The sequence below is a fragment of the Crinia signifera genome, chromosome 4 (assembly GCF_055691185.1).
Source record: "Crinia signifera chromosome 4, ASM5569118v1, whole genome shotgun sequence".
Classification (NCBI taxonomy): Eukaryota; Metazoa; Chordata; class Amphibia; order Anura; family Myobatrachidae; genus Crinia; species Crinia signifera.
The window spans coordinates 133423422-133441918 of record NC_139220.1 but is presented as its reverse complement, the minus strand read 5'-3'; the positions used below and the strand labels follow the sequence as shown (position 1 = coordinate 133441918).

General features: G+C 43.5%; 1 protein-coding gene across 3 annotated transcripts in view; it reads right to left on the bottom strand.

The window, feature by feature from the left end:
* The window catches only part of RAB3IP (RAB3A interacting protein), a 44312-nt gene extending 28531 nt beyond the window's left edge, over positions 1-15781 (bottom strand). The window contains exon 1 of one of the 3 annotated variants that reach the window (XM_083182533.1): positions 15591-15781. The gene's annotated coding sequence lies outside the window, so the exon portion shown is untranslated. Of the gene's footprint in view, positions 1-14723; positions 14859-15590 lie in introns of those variants that run through there. The other 2 variants (XM_083182531.1, XM_083182532.1) reach the window with 2 other exon arrangements.
* Between the last annotated feature and the right edge of the window lie 2716 nt (positions 15782-18497).

Sequence of the window (18497 nt, the reverse complement as noted above, 5' to 3'; positions counted from 1 at the left end):
TACCTGATTACCTGATCACTGCTTGTAGCGTGCTGGACGCTTCCTGGATCTGACTTCTTGGGACTTCCTGCTGCTGCTGCAGTGTGATAGAGAGATAGAGAGATAGAGAGAGATAGAGAGATAGTGACAGAGAGCTATATTTTGTGTCTGCTACCCCCCCTTTTTGGGGGTGCAGGGTTTTTTTATATATAAATAACTGTCAGTGCTGCTGCTGCAGTGTCATAGAGTGATAGATAGTGATAGATAGAGAGATTTGTGTCTGCTACCCCCCCTTTTTGGGGGTGCAGTTTTTTTTTTTATATATATATAACTGTCAGTGCTGCTGCTGCAGTGTCATAGAGTGATAGATAGTGATAGATAGTGAGCGATAGAGAGATAGAGAGAGATAGTGACAGAGAGTGATAGAGAGTGTATATTTTGTGTCTGCTACCCCCCCTTTTTGGGGGTGCAGGTTTTTTTTATACATATAACTGTCAGTGCTGCTGCTGCAGTGTCCTAGAGTGATAGATAGTGATAGATAGTGATAGATAGAGAGAGATAGAGAGAGATAGAGAGAGATAGTGACAGAGAGTGTATATTTTGTGTCTGCTACCCCCCCTTTTGTGCTGATCAGTATATCTGTGCTGATCAGCAACTTTTTGGGGGCGCAGGTTTTTTTTTTAATATATATATACACACCTGTCAGTTGCTGCCAGTTGCACTGTCAGTTGCACCAAAGGTTGTGCACCTGCTGCCCCTCACTGGTAATCAGTGTTGCATCACTGATCACCTTTTTTTTTTTTGAGGCTGCTGTGGGTCTTTTTTTAATTTTTTTTTTTTTACACACACTGTGATTTTGTGGGTGTCCTGTGGCCACTGTGCGATGATCAGTGATGTACATCACTGATCAGCTTTTTCGGCACAGGGTTGATCTATTTTTTTTTTTTTTTTGATCAAATTCCTGTTGCCTTTGAGCGCTGTTCAGTGACGGACGTTACTGACCAACATCTGTGCTCAATTTTTGGCGCAGGACCTTTTTTTTTTTTTTTTTTTAACCCCTTCAATTTTTTTTTTTTTTAATTGGGTTCAAATTCCTGTATAAAGTATTTTTTTTTTTTCTGCACTACATACACACTACACACTACATACCCCCCGGGTTGAAATAAAGTTTGTACCCCCCCCTACACTATACACGTGTTGAAACATTTCACTACCAGTAACACAAAAATAAAAATGGCATCCCAAATGTCATCCCAAATGTCATCCCAGTCATCCAGAAGAATGTATTCAGCGGAGGAGGCATATGCCATGCTTGCCTCTGATTCTGACACAGCCAGTGAGGCAAGCGGGGAATTTGAAGGATTCATCTTAAGCTCCTCTTCCTCCTCTAGTGATGAGGGACCCCCTCAAAGACGCCCCCGTAGAGCAGCTGAGACCCCCCCCAATAATTGATCTCGTATGGACCCCACCACCAGAAAATTTTGAGCCCCAGGTTCCTGAGTTTTTGGCCATCCCAGGAATCCAATTTGATTCCACAGGTCTCAGAGAAATTGACTTTTTCAAATTATTTTTCTCTGATGATTTTATAAATTTAATGGTGGACCAAACTAATTTATATGCCCAGCAGTTTATTGCTCAAAACCCCACGTCATCATTTGCTAGGTGGACCCCTGTAGATGCAGTAGAGATGATGACGTTTTGGGGTCTGGTGTTTCATATGGGCATAGTAAAAAAGCCAGAAATTAGGCAATATTGGAGTACAGATGTTCTGTACAGCACCCCATTTTACCGTATGGCCATGCCCCGGGCTCGCTTTGAGACGATCCTTAAATTTTTGCATTACAACGATAATGCACAGTGCCCACCCAGAGATGATCCCACCTTTGACCGGCTATTCAAAGTCAGGCCGGTCATTGATCATTTCAGTGCCAAATTTGAAGACATGTACATCCCAGATAAATTCATTTGCATAGACGAGTCCCTTATACATTTTAAAGGAAGGGTTAAATTCCGCCAGTACCTTCCCAGTAAGAGGGCAAGGTATGGCATAAAAATGTATAAGCTGTGTGAAAGCACCTCAGGGTACACCCACAGGTTTAGGGTATATGAAGGGAAGGATTCAAGAATTGAACCGCCAGAATGCCCCCCCTCCCTCGTAGGTGTTAGTGGAAAAATTGTCTGGGATTTAGTGCACCCCTTCCTGGATAAAGGTTATCACCTCTATGTGGATAACTTTTACACCAGCATCCCCCTGTTTAAGGCCCTTGGTTCAAGAGGTACAGCAGCTTGCGGTACTGTGCGCAAGAACCAAAGAGGCCTCCCAAAAACGCACATTGCCCAAGTAATGAGAAGGGGTGAAAGCAGGGGAATATGCACCGAAAATATGTTGTTGGTCAAATATAAGGACAAGAGGGATGTCCTTATACTGACAACAATTCACGGAGACAGTACCACCTCCGTCCCTGTACGAGGTACCAGTACCCACACCTCCAAACCTAATTGTACCCTGGATTACAATAGGTACATGGGCGGAGTGGATCTTTCAGATCAGGTACTGAAGCCGTACAGTGCCCTGCGGAAAACAAAAATCTGGTACAAGAAGCTGGCCGTGTATATCATCCAGATGGCACTGTATAACGCTTACGTGCTATTCCGTTCTACCGGCCAGAGGGGGACATTTATGCACTTTCAAGAGGAAGTCATAAAGGGCCTAGTATTTGGGAACCAGCAGGCAGAGGGCCCCAGTACTTCTAGTACTGGCCCCCGTATTGTACCAGGGCAGCATTTTCCTGATGAAATCCCCTCCACTGGAAAAAAGGGCAGGACACAAAAAAGGTGCAAAGTTTGCTATAAAAAGGGAATAAGAAAGCAAACTATTTTCCAGTGTGACACTTGCCCCGACAAACCCGGCCTATGTATAAAGGAGTGTTTTAAAATATACCACACATCTATGGATTTTTAGGTTCATTATTTCACCGTGCTTCGGGGGTCTTGCTAATGCCACATAGCACCCACCATTCATTCCACCAGAATCTGAGCCGCAAAATCCAAAAATCACTCCTTCCCTTCTGAGTCCTGCCATGCACCCAACTGGTATTTTTTGGTCACATGTGAGGCATTGCCGTACTCGGGAGAAATTGGGGCACAGATTTTGGGGTGCTTTTTCTCCTTCATACCTTCTGAAAATGAAAAGTTTTGAGCCAGAACTGCATTTTTGTGTAAAAAAATGTAATTTTTCATTTTCACTCACCAGTTGTATCAAAATTGGTGAAACCCCTGGGGGTTTGAAATGTACACTATACCCCTAGATGAATTCCCTGAGGGGTGTAGTTTGCAAAATGGGGTCACTTGTGGGGGGGTTCCACTGTATTGGTGCTTTGGGGGTCTTGCTAATGCGACATAGCACCCACCAACATTCCACCAGAATTTGTGCTGCAAAATCCAAATATCACTCCTTCCCTTCTGAGTCCTGCCACTTTTTGGTCACACATGAGGCATTGCTGTACTCGGGAGAAATTGGGGCACAGATTTTGGGGTGCTTTTTCTCCTTCATACCTTCTGAAAATGAAAAATTTTGAGCCAGAACTGCATTTTTGTGTAAAAAAATGTAATTTTTCATTTTCACTCACCAGTTGTATCAAAATTGGTGAAACCCCTGGGGGTTTGAAATGTACACTATACCCCTAGTACACTATACCCCTAGATGAATTCCCTGAGGGGTGTAGTTTGCAAAATGGGGTCACTTGTGGGGGGGTTCCACTGTATTGGTGCTTTGGGGGTCTTGCTAATGCGACATAGCACCCACCAACATTCCACCAGAATTTGTGCTGCAAAATCCAAATATCACTCCTTCCCTTCTGAGTCCTGACACTTTTTGGTCACACATGAGGCATTGCCGTACTCGGGAGAAATTGGGGCACAGATTTTGGGGTGCTTTTTCTCCTTCATACCTTCTGAAAATGAAAAATTTTGAGCCAGAACTGCATTTTTGTGTAAAAAAAAATGTAATTTTTCATTTTCACTGCCCAGTTGTATCAAAATTGGTGAAACCCCTGGGGGTTTGAAATGTACACTATACCCCTAGATGAATTCCCTGAGGGGTGTAGTTTGCAAAATGGGGTCACTTGTGGGGGGGTTCCACTGTATTGGTGCTTGGGGGGTCTTGCTAATGCAACATAGCACCCACCAACATTCCACCAGAATCTGAGCTGCAAAATCCAAAAATCACTCCTTCCTTTCTGAGTCCTGCCATGCACCCAAATGGTATTTTTTGGTCACATGTGAGGCATTGCCGTACTCGGGAGAAATTGGGGCACAGATTTTGGGGTGCTTTTTCTCCTTCATACCTTCTGAAAATGAAAAATTTTGAGCCAGAACTGCATTTTTGTGTAAAAAAAATGTAATTTTTCATTTTCACTGCCCAGTTGTATCAAAATTGGTGAAACCCCTGGGGGTTTGAAATGTACACTATACCCCTAGATGAATTCCCTGAGGGGTGTAGTTTGCAAAATGGGGTCACTTGTGGGGGGGTTCCACTGTATTGGTGCTTGGGGGGTCTTGCTAATGCGACATAGCACCCACCAAAATTCCACCAGAATCTGAGCTGCAAAATCCAAAAATCACTCCTTCCCTTCTGAGTCCTGCCATGCGCCCAAATGGTATTTTTTGGTCACATGTGAGGCATTGCCATACTCGGGAGAAATTGGGGCACAGATTTTGGGGTGCTTTTTCTCCTTCATACCTTCTGAAAATGAAAAATTTTGAGCCAGAACTGCATTTTTGTGTAAAAAAATGTAATTTTTCATTTTCACTGCCCAGTTGTATCAAAATTGGTGAAACCCCTGGGGGTTTGAAATGTACACTATACCCCTAGATGAATTCCCTGAGGGGAGTAGTTTGCAAAATGGGGTCACTTGTGGGGGGGTTCCACTGTATTGGTGCTTGGGGGGTCTTGCTAATGCAACATAGCACCCACCAACATTCCACCAGAATCTGAGCTGCAAAATCCAAAAATCACTCCTTCCTTTCTGAGTCCTGCCATGCACCCAAATGGTATTTTTTGGTCACATGTGAGGCATTGCCGTACTCGGGAGAAATTGGGGCACAGATTTTGCGGTGCTTTGTCTCCTTCATTCCTTGTGAAAATGAAAAATTTTGAGCCAGAACTGCATTTTTGTGTAAAAAATGTAATTTTGCATTTGCACAGCCCAGTTGTATCAAAATTGGTGAAACCCCTGGGGGTTTGAAATGTACACTATACCCCTAGATGAATTCCCTGAGGGGTGTAGTTTGCAAAATGGGGTCACTTGTGGGGGGGTTCCACTGTATTGGTGCTTGGGGGGTCTTGCTAATGCGACATAGCACCTACCAAAATTCCACCAGAATCTGAGCTGCAAAATCCAAAAATCACTCCTTCCCTTCTGAGTCCTGCCATGCGCCCAAATGGTATTTTTTGGTCACATGTGAGGCATTGCCATACTCGGGAGAAATTGGGGCACAGATTTTGGGGTGCTTTTTCTCCTTCATACCTTCTGAAAATGAAAAATTTTGAGCCAGAACTGCATTTTTGTGTAAAAAAATGTAATTTTTCATTTTCACTGCCCAGTTGTATCAAAATTGGTGAAACCCCTGGGGGTTTGAAATGTACACTATACCCCTAGATGAATTCCCTGAGGGGAGTAGTTTGCAAAATGGGGTCACTTGTGGGGGGGTTCCACTGTATTGGTGCTTGGGGGGTCTTGCTAATGCAACATAGCACCCACCAACATTCCACCAGAATCTGAGCTGCAAAATCCAAAAATCACTCCTTCCTTTCTGAGTCCTGCCATGCACCCAAATGGTATTTTTTGGTCACATGTGAGGCATTGCCGTACTCGGGAGAAATTGGGGCACAGATTTTGGGGTGCTTTGTCTCCTTCATTCCTTGTGAAAATGAAAAATTTTGATCCAGAACTGCATTTTTGTGTAAAAAATGTAATTTTGCATTTGCACAGCCCAGTTGTATCAAAATTGGTGAAACCCCTGGGGGTTTGAAATGTACACTATACCCCTAGATGAATTCCCTGAGGGGTGTAGTTTGCAAAATGGGGTCACTTGTGGGGGGGTTCCACTGTATTGGTGCTTGGGGGGTCTTGCTAATGCGACATAGCACCTACCAAAATTCCACCAGAATCTGAGCTGCAAAATCCAAAAATCACTCCTTCCCTTCTGAGTCCTGCCATGCGCCCAAATGGTATTTTTTGGTCACATGTGAGGCATTGCCATACTCGGGAGAAATTGGGGCACAGATTTTGGGGTGCTTTTTCTCCTTCATACCTTCTGAAAATGAAAAATTTTGAGCCAGAACTGCATTTTTGTGTAAAAAAATGTAATTTTTCATTTTCACTGCCCAGTTGTATCAAAATTGGTGAAACCCCTGGGGGTTTGAAATGTACACTATACCCCTAGATGAATTCCCTGAGGGGTGTAGTTTGCAAAATGGGGTCACTTGTGGGGGGGTTCCTAAATTTTAGCATCTTATGGTGCCTAGAAACCTACATGGTGCCTAAAAAATAATCTCATAAAAAGGAGGCTCCAAAATCAAGTAGGTGCTCCTTCTATTATGAAGCCTGTGGTTTGGTCAACGTGCACACTAGGGCCACATATAGGATATTTATGAAAACAAAAGAATTGGGGGAATCAATTTTTAGTCACATTTCTCTAGTAAAATGTACTGTGTTCCTTAGAAAAATGTATTAAAATTGCAAATCTGCAAAAAAAATGAAATTTTGAAATTTCACCTACACTTTGTTTTAATTCCTGTGAAACACCTAAAGGGTTAACAAACTTCCAAAATGCTGTTTTGAATACTGTGAGGGGTGCAGTTTTTGAAATGGTATCATTTATGGGGGTGTCTCACATACAAGTCCCTCAAAGTCACATCAGAACTGAACTGGTCCCTAAAAAAATCAGTGTTTGAAATTTTCTTGAAAATTTGAGAATTTGCTATTCATATTGTAAGCCTCCTAGTGTCCAAAAAAATTAAAAGGAAGTTGAAATAATGATGGAAACATAAAGTAGACATATGGTCTATGTTCGTTATTAACGATTTTGAGTGGTATGATTATTTGTCTCACAAGCAGAAAATTTAACATTTTGCAAATTGCAAAATTTTCCATTTTTTCACGACATTTTGGTATTTTTCACAAAAAAAACACAGACTGTATCGACCCAAATTTACCACTAATTTGAAGTACAATGTGTCACGAAAAAACAATCTCAAAATCACTGGGATAAGTAAAAGCAAAAAAAAGTTATCCCCACTTAAGTGATACATGTCAGATTTGAAAAAAAGGGCTCTGTCAGGAACGCAAAAACTGGCTCTGTCAGGAAGGGGTTAACTAACCCTTCAGCTGAGATGAAGTATCCTTAAGAAAACGAGCAGATCTGCACGGTAGGGGGTATTACCCCAACATTCCGAGCAATGGCACCAGACAAGGAGATTAAATAGTGAGAGTAGTTTAGTAAAAATGGCAAAGGGCTACAGAACTGGAAACATGGGGAACTAAATTCCAAGTGATGTTTGCAAAGTGTCAGTGGGACTGTTCAAACACCAGCATCTCTTGGTCATCAACAGTGTTTTAGGACTATTGAGTAATAAAATCCCCAATAACATACCGAACAATCTGTCATGATTAAGATTTGGTTTTATGAGTACATTAACTGAATGTACAACTAATGTTAAGTTAATAAATAGAGGAAAATAAAAGGTTGATCAATTCAGAAATATGACTGGTATGTAAGGAATTTGACCACGATACCTCCACTTAAAATCAACAACTCATACACGTTTCAGTTTATTTTAAAGGGAATTTTCCAAGAATGTCTAATACAATACACAGATATATCTGCTATTTCGTGTAGTACATCAGCTAACTTCCAATTACGTAAATGTTATTACATGTAAATCAGATAAAACCAAGAAAAATCCAATGAATATTCAAGTATCACCATTAGGCTCAGTAATAAAAAAAAAAAAAAAGTGGAATACAATAAAAACACATGTATAAAATGAAACTAGACTCTCAGATCTATTAAATCTGTCCTAAAGCTGTAATGAAGTGGTCCAACAGCCTCCGATAAACCAATAAACAAGTTTACAGCAATCAAATTGAAAATCAAACAACCTGACTGCAGGTAAGGATCCTATAGAATAGGATAACCGGATGGGGCCCCCAATGGAGCAATTCAGGAGCTCTGTTTGGCTGCACACAGATGCCAGCACTGACATCTGCAGCCTAAATTCTAGGCCCCAGAAGCTAGAAGTGGATCACATCTGTATTGGTGCTTATAGATCAAGACAAAACACCAATGCCTTCTTCATCCAGTGGAATATCACACATCTGACAACTTTAAGACAGAAGGGAGGATATGTCAAACATGGCACACCAACAGTGCAGGTTTTGTAGATATCCAGACTTGAGCACAGGTGACTTAATTAGTATCTGAGGGATTCAGATTAAACCATCTGTGCTAAAGCCTGGATATCACTAAAACCTGCACTGTTGGTGTGCCTTGAGGACCGTGGTTGGGAATGCCTGCTCTAGCAGTTCCCAGTGACTGTGTATATTATAACTGACATCACAACAAATTTTATGCCAGCACCCAATATAAACGCACATTCTGTCAAGCAAAATAGAGGCAGATAATGCATGCTAAACACTTAGAAGATAGGGTAAAATAATCTAAGCTGCCAGGAGAGCCATTACCCAAGACCGATTAAAGTGCTTGGTCCATTTTCTGTAGTGTACAATTACTCAGCATACGAGGCCTCAGAAGAAATGCTACCAAACACTGAAGAGCTGTAAAAACAAATCTAGAACAATATTCAACACACATGTATCACCCTTTATATTTTATGGTACAGAGAACGAACCAAACCACAAGCTGCTCATGTCACCCCCATTTCAAGCAATTCAACACATATTTTGCAGGTAAGGTACTTGTAATTCTGAAAAATCTGGACTGTTCTCAGCAATGAACATATTCTGGAGAGCTACATATAAAAGTGAGGACAATGAAGCAGGTGTCATAAATGAAATACAGCGCACAGGTGCTTGCTCTGCATTGTGCTACAGTCAGGTGTATAAATGCCAAAGAGTTACGCACCACAAAGTGTATGAGATGCCCAGCCAGGTCATCTCCAATCTGTAATTAATACACACATATACAACGTGCTCTGACAGCGGGACACCATCCCCTCCCAAATACAGTCTCACCCCTACCTACTAGAGTACTCTGTATTTACATGTGACATGCATATTGCTTCACTTCTCTAGCAAATTCCTTATTAATGGTTTTCTAAGTTTCACAGAACCATGGTGACCGTGGACTTTAACTATAGTTATTATTGTTCTTTTTCAGCGTATATGAAGACTGTTTGGCCATAAGCCCCTAACTTTACTACAATCAAGTAGCACAGCTAGGCTGTAAATGTATAATTTACGTTGTATATGTGTAATCTATCTGAAAATGACATGGACATTAAATCCTTCCAGGTATTTCTACATTCAAGGTTTAATGCGGGATTTAGCTGAAGCTGACAGCCTCACTCACATACCATTTACACTCTATTAAACTGGACTACCAAACTATCAGCAAGGCACTGTATAACATGTCATTAAAGTGAGGGTTTCAATAATACCCCTTTTCCACAGACATGAAAATCCTGGGTTATTGCACATGAACCCAGGAACCTTTATAGAGGAAGCCACTCCACCCAATACTTTCAGGGCACCGAGCATGGTTTTACACCAGGAAATTGTAGCATGGGAATATGAATTTAACCAGAACAAGGAGATCAAATGTCTTCAATAGTCAGTACTGCACCCATAAGCAGCACCGTCCAGGAATAATAATCAGGATCGTGCAGCACTGGAAAAGTGTCTGTACCGACCTAGTTTTGAACAGTGTTACAAATTCTGGATACCAGGACTGTAGAGGGACCCGTGCCCTGTACTTGCGGTTTAACAGGATAGTTCCATGAAGTTTGCTCTCCCAATACAGCACTGCTTATTTGGAAAAGGCAAGTTGCAGATCTTGTGCAGTGTGCAGCATATGTGAAAAGTGTTTATTTGATATCTGGAACTTATAAATGATGAAAAAATTGATAGCCAGCAACTGTATTTCAGTGAAGAAAGTGTTTAGGAGTATAATAGAGTGTCCCTATTATAGTTTTCTGCATTTTTACAGTATATAAGGATTGCAAAACCAACAATTAAATCCTTGTAACAACAACATGATCTCCAAGTTCTAAAATGTGCTTTCCTAACAATACAACATCAGCATACAGTACATACCACATAATTTAACCTAGTACAGTAGTTCTCAATCTGAATCCTCAAGTTTTACCAAAAGGTCATGTTTTGAGGACAACTGTCTGACTTTCCATCTGCTTCTACACTCACTTGTTCATGATGCAAGAAAGACGCGAGATATGACCTGTTGCTGGTACTTTTGGAATGGAGTTACTGTATTCGAGAACCCATACTGTAGTATCTAAATAAAGTACTAGAGCCTAATCCGGACAACACAAGCAAATCACGGATTTTTTGTGACACCTTGTAACTTTAAAACACAGAGCTACAGTGCGGAAACTGAATTCAGATTTGTTTACTATTGGTGCCTACAAGCACATAAAGTATTAAGGACCAAGGTTGGAAAACATTGGCTTATTCTACAGCTCAGGTGCTCTACAGGTGAAATCGAGAAAGGGTGTACAGGGGAGGTGAGCAAGCAGTTATTGGCAGACTAAAGGATATATGGGGGAGAATAGTACATTGTTTCTTGGGCAAGAGAGGAGTAACCTGAACAAAATTAAAGATACTGTAGGACAGAAAGATAAGAGACTGGTAAGGGGGCAGCAAAGTGGGAGTAACAATCTAGGAAAAGTTAGTAGGCAGTGGCAAAATACAGTATGCCAGTATTAAATGAAACAGACAGGGGCATCCAATTCTCTGCAACGTGCCCAGGAATTTAGGCTGTTCTGTTGAATATTGTGCCCCAGATTTGGGCAAGGGAAAATGTTGGTGATTGCAAAGTTGAGGCAATATAAATATGCACAATTGCTTCTGGCAATTGAGAATCCCATAGTATGTCTTTGTACACACTGGGCAATTCCGTCACCTGCAGATATAGTTAACTACATTGGTTCCGTGGTAGAATGATATAGTACATACTGTACACACTGACCAATAACGTTCACAATATTGGTCAGTGAAGTCACCCGCCCTGCACATGCAGTCGCTGATGATATGGTCAGATTTAACTACATGTACAGATGACAGCTTTTGCTGGTGTAACCCTTTGCAACAAAGCCCCAATGTACAGGGTTTTGTGCATATGAAAATGCTGTAAAAACGCTCAAAACAGGGTGTTGCCTGGATTTTTCCTTTAGTGCATCCCACTCTAAGGGGGGTATTTAATGTTGGGTCACGGCTGTCGAGCTGGCCCAACAGCCATGATCCTGTCCCGTTCTTGGTCTGCTCGACCGAGAATTTGCAGGCGGGATTCAATGTCCCGCCTGCAGCGGGACAATAAGGTGGCGTGGCCACGAGCTGCAGAACCCAACTGCTTGTGAAGTCGGGCTCGTTCTGCCGAGATCAATGCTGTTGGGGAAGACAGCATTGAATAGTGCCCTGCAGCGTCTCCCCCGTCGGGAGATGGCTGTGGGAGATTGAATACCCCCCTCAGTGTGAGAAACACTGTAATAATGGATTTTGGGCTGTGTCATCTAAAGCCATGTACACGCTATGCGACAAGTGCAGACGATATACATGTTAACGATATTATCTTGTATATTGTTTATTCTGTACGAACGATAATTCAACCCCTTTTCATCTGTAAATGCAGTAAAATTTTGCCTATATCGTTCAATGTGTACATTTCATATTTATTTATTTATTAACAGTTTCTTATATAGCGCAGCATATTCCGTTGCGCTTTACAATAGCAGACAGTGATACAACAAAACAGGGTATTTACAGACAGTCAAAATGTAGGAGGGCCCATATACAAGATGTTCAGTGGTAAAGTACAGTAAACTAGTGTTTACAGTGTGTATACTCAGATAGCTATATATATATCTATCTATCTTTCTCATTCATTCTGTAGCTCAGGGGAGTTCAGTGGAAATAATTAATGATATTGTGGTCCGCATTTATCGCATAGTGTGTATGTATACAGCTTTAGATTTTAAAATCAAACCTTAACTACAACCCAAATACAGTGTATCATAAAAAATTCTATGTATGTCTGGTAGAGCTCTCCTTATCCGATTACAGATTATAGTCTTAAGTAAATTGTAATCTGATCAAGGTTGGTAGAGGAAAAAAAAACCTTCATTAAAAATAAGTATTGCCTATAGAAATATGTAGGAAGTAGACTTCTTCAGGAAAGACACTGCTATAGTTGACACCTGTACCTAATTTTTAGTGACAGTCCTAAAATTTTAAATATGCTATTTGTCCATGGAAATGTAACTACTGTATATTCCACCGTTTGCTTATTGCACACTTAGGGCTATTTCACACACTCTTGCTCCTGCCAGGCGCCAAAACCCTGCACAGCCAGGAAGCCGTGCCACACACAGAAGTTTAGAATGGTTGGGATGGCCACAGCCCGGCAGCCGTCCTTTCCAGTGGTGGAATCCGGCTGCAACCGGGCGGCCGGGCTGTCGCCCTCACAGCACAATCGCATGGAAATGACATGCGATGTGTCACTTTTCATGCGGTCCATCGCAGCAATGTGTTGGAATCGCATAAAAAGTGGCAATATCGCACTAGTGGTTGGCTGCCTTATGGGCTATTTCACACGCTCCGGCTCTGCCGAGCGGCGAAACCCCGCACGGCGAAAAAGCCGTGCCGCACACCGTAGTTAATAATGGACACAAATGTGTCCATTCACACGGGACATGTGAATGGACACATTTGTGTCCATTATTAACTACGGTGTGCGGCACAGCTTTTTGCCGTACGGGGTTCCACCGCCCGGCAGGAGCCACAACGTGTGAAATAGCCCTAGTGCTATATTGCCACTTTTTATGCAATTCCAACACATTGCTGCGATGGACCGCAATGAAAATTGACACATCGCATGTCATTTCCATGCAATTGCGCTGTGAGGGCCATTCCCGTGCATCTCACATAGCAGCCCTGGATAGGATTGCATACAATACAATGTATACAAAAGGAAGGCATACAATGTATCATATGCATTCCGCATACGATACCTGGCTCTTTTGGATAGGGGCCTTAACTATGCTGTATAATTAGTGTCACCTGCACTAGTTGTCTGTTGTCCTCATGTGAGAATGTAATATTGATTATTGCGATTAGAAATTCAAAAACCAATTGATATTACTACCTTCAGCAAACAAATCCTGATCAGAATTATTGTCCACCAAGGTACATTTAATACCATATTCTACGCTTCAGTGTCCCTAGAAACAATGTCACCCTATTTTGGCAACTCTCCACCTGATACCACCTGGATGGGATGGGCAGCGGTGTAGCTAGGTGCAAAGGTGCCCGGAGCAAGGACATATTTCACGCCCCCCCCCCCCCCCCGACAATGAATTGTGGGCGTGGCTAACATGTGTTGGCATGTTACATTTGAAAAGAAAAAACATAAAAAATAAGACACTTTATAAGACACTGTAACGGAATCTGCTGCGCTATATAAGACGCTGTAACGGAATCTGCTGCGCTATATAAGACGCTGTAACTGATTCTGCTGCGCTATATAAGACGCTGTAACGGAATCTGCTGCGCTATATAAGACACTGTAACGGAATCTGCTGCGCTATATAAGACGCTGTAACTGATTCTGCTGCGCTATATAAGACGCTGTAACTGATTCTGCTGCGCTATATAAGACGCTGTAACGGATTCTGCTGCGCTATATAAGACACTGTAACGGAATCTGCTGTGCTATATAAGACGCTGTAACGGAATCTGCTGCGCTATATAAGACGCTGTAACGGAATCTGCTGCTCTATATAAGACGCTGTAACGGATTCTGCTGCGCTATACAAGACGCTGTAACGGATTCTGCTGCGCTATATAAGTTGCTGACAGCTGTAAATCTGTAAATAAATAAATATATATACAGATAAAGATATATACTGTACAGCACAGCAGGGCGGCAGCGGAAGCCAGACAGAATGAGCCAAAATTCACATTACAGTCTGCCAAACGGAATGCGCCGAAATTCACATTTTGCCACACGGAATGTGCCAAAAATTCACAATAAGTCACACAGAATGCGCCAAAAATCACAATAAGTCACTGGAATACGCCAAAATGCACAATACGTCACACAGAATGCGCTAAAAATCATAAGTCACACTAAAAAGCGCCAAAATTCACAAAAAGTCACACGGAATGTGCCAAAAGTCACAATGAATCACACGGAATGTGGCGAAATTCACACACAGATTGAGCCGAAATATGGTTATGCAGAGGGAGGAGGGTCTCTTCACAAGTGTAATGTTGTCTCAGTTGCAGCCTATGATCGAGTTTTGTGCCCCATTAAAAATGTTTATGTACTTTTAAGGAAGGCACAAAAATTCAATCACAGGCAGCAACTGGGACGACATTACACTTGTGAATATGCCCACTTCCCCCTCCCTCCGTGTGCATAGAAGACTGGAGAAAACACTCCCACCCCACATGTATTGCATGTCCCCACAATTTTACTGTACTTGCCAGGATCCCCACTGCCGGCTGAGCCTCCTCACTGCTTATGAGAATCCCCACTGACACAGGGCTCCCGAGTCCAACGCTGCTGTGATTTCTCCGTTGTTGCTGCTTTGCTTCCTGCTCCTCACTTGCGGTGCGCGGGCGACGTCATGACGCCACCCGCGCACTGGATTACTGGGAGTGGGAACGCTGAAGCCTCTCAGAGGCTTCAGCTTACAATGGACATGTCATGTACACTTAAACGGATGTCACTGGGTTCCGTGCATCTGCACAGTAATCACCCAGAAACATCCAGGTGACTGGAGTGCTGCTGTGCTGCGCTGCCCGGAAGCCGGACCGAGCAGCAGCAGCAATTTAGACAGGAGTGAGTCAGCCGCCCGGACGGTGCGCTTGGCGGCAGGGACCGCCGGGCGAGCAGATCAGGAGACAGGCGCCGGGCAGGGCAGCCACCGCGAACGCTGCCCGCCATTATCGTTATACAATTTAGTATGATCCTCCTTATGCAGGGATCATTTGCGGAGGGGGGGCGGGCCAGCGGCGCCATTCGACCAATCGGCGCCCGGAGCATGAGCTCCGGTGGCTCCGCCCTCCCTACGCCTCTGGGGATGGGGGGCGACACTATGCACTAGTTTCCACGAGGCGCCCTCTGTGTAACCCCGCTACCTGCACGGGCACTGTAGAGTAAACATGGAGGGGACACGCACGCTGGTGTCAGCAGCAGCCGCCGCCAGCGGGTGACACACACACGCACATACACAATGACAGCCGGGCGCGATGCCGCAGCTCTCCCGGGAAAGGCGTCAGAGTCAGACTAGGCAGCAGCGGGCACCCCAGCTATTATCCTTGCACCCCAGCACCGAACCAACAAATTACCTGTGTGCGCCGCAAGAACAATACAGGGATCAGGTCCAGCCTGTGCCCGCGCAGCGCGTCACCCCCAGGGCCGGGCAGCAGGTGCACACAATGACTGGCGGGGCACACAGCACTTGCCGAGAGACGGAGCAGCGACAGCGGCGGCTCCGCCTCGGTGACGTCAGGCCAGCTCAGGCACCCAATCAGCTCGTACGGAATTGCTGCACCTGCGTGAAGACCCTGATGTCAGCCAATGACATTGAGCCTGCTGGCCGTGACGTCAGAGCGTGGGGTGCACGGGCATCGCATCACATCACACTGTACACACACACACACTTACGCACGCACGCAGTCAGTCACATAAAAGGAATGACAGTGGAATGACAGTCTGGTCTGCTGAAAAGGAATGCCAATTGACTTTAATAGGAGCAGATTTAATTTATATTAATGTTTCTGAAATTATTACACCTATGAGCTATATTTTTAGTACACATCTTGCTAAGACCATTACACATATGTTACATGCAGAATGACGCGGAATGACGGCTGCCTCCTATGGAATAACGGCTGTTTAATCTGCCATCCCTAAGCAAAAATAGCATTGAAACAGCTCCATTATGCGATATTAAGACCCCGATGTTACTGTGATCCCCTTAGCGCACGCACACCTTTTCCAAAAATGCCCGCCTACACCGCTACTCTTATAACCATGTCACCTAATGCGGAATGACGGCTTCCTCCTATGGAATGACGGCCGTTTAATTTGCCATCCCTTAGCAAAAATACGCACTCATCCTTTTCCCTTTAGGGGAGCACAGTAACATCGGGGTCTTAATATCGCATAATGGAGCTGTTTCAATGCTATTTTTGCTTAGGGATGGAGAATTAAATGGCGTCATTCCATAGGAGACAGACGTCATTCCGCGTCAGTCTGCATGTAACATGTGTAATAATCTTACCAAGATGTGTACAAAAAATAAAGTTCATAGTTGTAATAATTTCTGAAATATACATATACATGTAATCCTCTCCCATTATAGTCAATTGGCATTCCTTTTCAGCAGACCAGACTGTCATTCCTTTTAGTATGTCGCGTGTTGGGGAGCACTATCAGCAGCTGCCTTGTTCTGTGTTGAATTCAATTAGCCCCCAGAAGACAACGTTTTGCAACCAGGATTCTTTCACATACCCTCCAACATTTTTAGGGCAGAAATCTTTACACATACGGAAAGGGGGCATGGCCATGGATAAAGGGGACAGAATAAATGATACATGACTTGCAGCTATAATCCCAGCATAATGCGTTTGATTTTCTTTATGCTTCATTAGGGGCGCAATAAAGTCACAAACTATGTTGTTGCTATGGGCAACCTCTGCTTTATACTGTATCTATTAACGCTTGAGACATCTCCCCCACAGTGATAGGACTGCTACAGGGGATGGAGATATACAGCTGAATGATGGGGTGACACTTAATTATTAGACATCTCCCAGCTGCTGAAGTCTCCAATAAAGCGCTGATTTACTATACAGACCAGACAGAAACTCATATGCCACTCTGACAGACAGCCTCAGGATAGATGATACACAGAGCCAAACTCACTGTGACAGGCCCGCCCGCATCGTGTGCAGGCGCAGGTAGAGGCCACAGAGTGAGGACCATCCCCGACTCTGTGCAGACACCCCAGCCATAGTCCCGGACTACTAAGTGCTCCCTCCCTGGTAGCGACACACTCACTGAGCCCATACAGCTGACTGTGATCTGAGCCCGGCATGCTAGAGTCAAAGCGCAGTATCAATGTGTTTCTGTCTCCCAGCAGGAGGACAATTTCTGTAGACCGTGCCGCTGCTCTGTAATTTGTTTGGTCTTCAGAACAATGGCATAGGGAGACCAGCATGAATGCAAGACTAGGACACTAGATAAAGTAATGTCCCTGGTTTTTCTTGCAAACTACCTACACACGTGCACTCATTTCATGAGCTAGCACAGTGATTGACTGACCGCAGCAATGGGGAAAAAAGCAGTACATTTGGTACCATCTATATTTGCACGTACAGACTGTTAAAAACGGTACTATACCAGCAAATTCGGTACAGTTGGAGGGTATGCTTTCATATACATATTAACCAGAGCAAGTTTTTGTTTCCTATTTATTATTATTATTATTATTATTATTATTATTATTAGAAATGTAGAATTGTAGTATTAAATCATATTTTTTGTGATTTGTATATTTTTACAACTTTCATATTTTCACAAAAAAATATACTAAATCAGTGGTTCCCAAACTGTGGGCCTTATTCTAGATCACTCTTTCTGACTAAGGGGCGCATTTATCATTAATGTGCGATGCCGGCATGGTGACATCGCCGGTCATCGCATTGCGGTTCCTTGTAATAGCGCCTGGATTTATCATTTTGAGGGCGCAGGGACAGGGCTCCGAAAGGAGTTATTTTGGTGAGTTATTTTGTTTCTGTGCAAAAATCTAATTCTATCTGCACATTTTACATGTGCCCCATTGCAGTGCACATGGTTTTGTCCATCTAAGAAAGATTTTGTCCAGGGTTGCCAACCCTCCCGGAATGGCCGGGAGGATCCTGAAAATCGGGTCCCCCTCCCACCCCCCCGGAAAGGTGGGCCACCCTCCCGGATTCCGTCAGACCCCCTTCCGCCCCTAACGTACCTGGTTGTATAATCTTTAAATTGCCATGATTCGCGGCTTTTCGGCTGAAGGGGCGGGGCAAAATATGCTAATCATGCATATTTAGCCCCGCCCCCTCACCGGAGACCCGCATATTGCGGGATTTGCATTACTGCGGGCAGGGATTGATGATTTCTCTATCAGGCCCCGCTCCCAGAAGTGATGCTGACAGTCTGTGAAAGTTGGCAACCCTGATTTTGTCAGAAATGACAAAATCCTTCTTAGA